The 4,123-nt window shown below is 44.5% G+C and overlaps 1 non-coding gene across 1 annotated transcript; it reads right to left on the bottom strand.

Moving 5' to 3' along the window:
• Window positions 1-1,264: 1,264 nt before the first annotated feature.
• Window positions 1,265-1,336, bottom strand: trnag-ucc (transfer RNA glycine (anticodon UCC)). The gene has a single exon. It is a non-coding gene; the product is annotated as a tRNA-Gly (tRNA).
• Window positions 1,337-4,123: the final 2,787 nt, after the last annotated feature.

Genomic DNA, 4,123 nt, shown 5'->3' with positions numbered 1-4,123 from the left:
AAATGGGCAAGTAAGGATTTGAGCGAGTTTTACAAGGACCAGATTGTGATGGCTAGACCACTGGATCAGAGCATCTACAAAACTGCAGCTCTTGTGGGGTGTTCCCGGTCTGCAGTGGTCAGTATCTATACAAAGTGGTCCAAGGAAGTAACAGTGGTGAACCGGTGACAGGGTCATGGATGGCAAAGGCTCAGTGATTCAGGTGGGGAGTGAAGGCTGGCCCGTGTGATCCGATCCAACAGACGAGCTACTGTTGCTCACATTGCTGAAGAAGTTAATGCTGGTTCTGATAGAAAGGTGTCACAATATACAGTGCATCACAGTTTGTTGTGTATGGGGCTGCATAGCCACAGACCAGTCAGGGTGCCCATGCTGACCCCTGTGAACTGCCAAAAGCATGAACAATGGGCAGGTGAGCATCAGAACTGGACCACAGAGCAATGGAAGAAGGTGGCCTGGTCTGATGAATCACGTTTTCTTTTACATCACGTGGATGGCCAGGTGCGAGTGCGTTGCTTACCTGGGGAACACATGGCACCAGGATGCACTAGGTAAAAAAGGCAAGCTGGCAGAGACAGTGTCATGCTTTGGTCAATGTTCTGCTGGGAAACCTTGGGTCCTGCCATCCATGTGGATGTTACTTTGACATGTACCACCTACCTAAGCATTGTTGCAGACCATGTACACCCTTTCATGGAAACGGTATTCCCTGATGGCTGTGGACTCTTTCAGCAGGATAATGCACTGTGCCACAAAGCAAAAATGGTTCAGGAATGGTTTGAGTACAACAACGAGTTTAAGGTGTTGACTGGCCTCCAAATTCTCCAGATCTCAATCCAATCGAGCATCTGTAGGATGTGCTGGACAAACAAGTCCGATCCATGGAGGCCCCACCTCGCAACTTACAGGATTTAAAGGATCTGCTGCTAACATCTTGGTGCCAGACACCACAGCACACCTTCAGGGATCTAGTGCAGTCCATGCCTCGATGGGTCAGGGCTGTTTTGGCAGCAAAAGGGGGACCAACACAGTGTTAGGCAGGTGGTCATAATCTTATGGCTGATTGGTGTTTACATATTAATTATAATATTATAATAATAATTTGCTTTTAAATCAAAATGAAAACCAAATTTAAATGTTCATTGGAATAACATATTTTGCTGCTCCTTCTCTCCCAGGTGTAGCGCCAAGGATGCTATTTCTGACACTTCATCTTACAACATCAGAAAACTTTTTTTCAATTATTAGTCCTCATTAAAGGTCATGCGTTGGCCGGGAATCGAACCCGGGTCAACTGCTTGGAAGGCAGCTATGCTTACCACTATACCACCAACGCCGTGCGTTAAGTACTGAGGTGAAGGAATATTTAAGCCTTTGCTTTCATCGATTATTTATTTATTTACTTATTTTGCGGTTCCCCTGCCAAAAGCAAACGTTTTCCTTGGTTTCTGTAGTGTAGGGGTTATCACATTCGCCTCACATGCGAACGGTCCCCAGGCAGAAACATCCTTTTGTGGTCAGGGTAGAGCTGGGCGATGTGGCCAAAAAATTGAATCTCCGATTTTTTAAAAACAAAATTCGATTTTCGATTTTAAAACGAATATTTTTTCTTTAAAAAAAAAAATAAAACACTAGAGACTATAGAATAGATTTTTTCTATTTGAGCAAAAACAATATAACCTATTACATATGAACTGCTAATTTGGACTAAAAGTGCAAAATTACTGGAAACAAGCTGAAACTGAGATCTGGCCCGACTCCCACATGGTTTCTGTAGTGTGACTGTTTTCACGTTTTCTGCTCATTTGCACAGGAGAGCAAAGGTTTTGACATTGCCTTTTTTTGTTATTCGTTTAATTCATTTATTCTGAAGATGAAACCCCGAGCAGGGCCTTCGTAGTTTCTGTAGTGTCGTGGTTATTACGTTCGCCTAACACGTGACCGGTCCTTGGTTCGAAACCGGGCAGAAACAACCCCAGGCTTTTGAGCTTTGCTTCAGTAAGTGTCCACTTGCCCTAATCGGGACCCTGAAGATGACTGGAGCAGTTTCTCCACAATGTGATGCCTATTTTGAAATACGCTTTAGTGCATAGAAAATGAACAAGTGTTTACTTCAAATCAAGCAACACGTAAGGATTTTTGCTGCAGGCCGCAAGCTACCATTTACATCGCAAGTGGAAATCAGAAAGAGCTCTCACCAAAGAACTCTGGCCAAAGCCTGCCAAATGCAGCTGGTGGATTTTGCCATTCCGTTTGACTTTCGAAACCGGTCAGAAACAAGCCTTGAGCTTTGCTTCACTAAGCGCCCACTTGTCCTAATCAGGACCCCCTCGACAGCTTGCCAGTCCATCACAGGGCCACATATAGACAGACAACCACACACACACACACACTCACTCCTATGGGCAATTTGGTAATTCTAATCAACCTAGTATACATGTTTTTGGACAGTAGAAGGAAACGGAGTACCCGGAGTAAACCTACGCAGGCACGGGGAGAACATGCAAACTCCACACAGAAAGACCCCTGCCTGTTCAAACCCAAGATTTGGACCCAAGACCTTCTTACTGTAACGCAACAGTGCTAACCACTGATGCCGGGTTCACACTGCACAACTTTTCTGTCGCCGACTAGTTTTGCAAAATCGAGGCAAAGTGCAGCACATGCACGCGAGTGACAAGCGTGCAGTGTGAATGACCAAAAACTCAATCTGACCGAGTCAATGATGAGTTTTTGCTGACTGATTTGGCATACTAAATATCTGGACCCATCAGCGACTCAAAGTCGTGCAGTGTGAAAGGAGCTCTGACTGAAACATACCTCAGTGATGACCTACAGCTAATGAGAGAGCGAGATACAGGGCAGGGGTCAGTTGGGGGAGGAGTTATAGACCACAATATCAGCCAGCACGGCTTCAGTTGGAGCACAATATTATAGTTTAATAGGAGTTTATAGGTTTTGTTCAGAAAGAAATAACTTAAATATAGTCATATCAGAATAAATAAGCTTTATAATTACAAACAGAAATAAAGCACAAATATTTGCTTGACCAGCCACATCAGCAGCAGTACATTGCAAAATTATTCATTTGTTCAATTATGCAGAACACACAATCCTTGTTCCATGCACTGACCATTGGGCTCACAAACTTTTTGCATGGTTTTAGTTCCAGTCTGGTGCAAGAACTCTGATCTCACATGTCTTGTGTTATTTCCTTATCACTTTTCACATACACTCATTTGTAAAGTTGTACGTTAATGACATGATATTATGTTAACGCAGTTTGCGGACCAGACAGAGTTGTTGGCGATTCTTCCTATTGTGAAGTCATGCAGTGTGAAACCTCCTGTCACCGATCCATCATGCAGTGTGAACACAGCAGAGACTGAATGCTCCCCTAGATAGTTGTGCAGTGTGAAAGCAACAGTGAGCCGATGACTGAAAATCATGCAGTGTGAACCCGGCATAAGCCACCATGCTGCCGGAAGTCACTCTTGACCTGTAAGTGATCAGAACTCTGGTGAGGGTTTCCTCTGGTGGTGTAATGCTTATAGCTGGGTTTTTGAGGACTCTTTGAAAAGTCAGGGAGAACACCAGGAGTGAAGACAAAAAGGTTGTACAATAAAGTTATGAAAAACTGTCTTCAGGGTGAGGGTTCTTCAGAGTCTCAGCCTGTGCAGGTGGTAACAGCAGTGGCCTAAACACAGGAGACAGTTTAGTGGAAGTTTTCAGAACACAACAGATTTTCTCTCTCTCTAACTATGGTACTCACTTGTCAGTATCTTGGTGAGTGAATCCAGAAAACAGCAATGAAGTTGCACTGAAGCTGAGGTCAGGTTGAGTGGGCTCTGAGGAGATCCAAGTTGGCGGAGAGGTGAGACTGGTGTGGAAGCTCCCAAGATGGCAGAATTCAGGTCCAATAATTCAAGCAGGGGTCAGAACCAGGTGATCAGCCTTAGAACAGTTCAAGGGTCTCTCAGGTACTCACAGCTGGCAGAGATCAGGAAGAAGATAGGTCAGAAGCACAGCTACAGTTCAGGTAGCTCAAAGGTGTTGGCTCTCTGACACAAAGCACAAGTTGGCAGAGTAACAGGTTCAGAGTACCTGCTTATATGGGAGAGAA

Source organism: Hemibagrus wyckioides, linkage group LG13 (assembly GCF_019097595.1).
Source record: "Hemibagrus wyckioides isolate EC202008001 linkage group LG13, SWU_Hwy_1.0, whole genome shotgun sequence".
NCBI classification, from domain to species: Eukaryota; Metazoa; Chordata; class Actinopteri; order Siluriformes; family Bagridae; genus Hemibagrus; species Hemibagrus wyckioides.
This window is presented reverse-complemented; position numbering and strand designations above follow the sequence as displayed.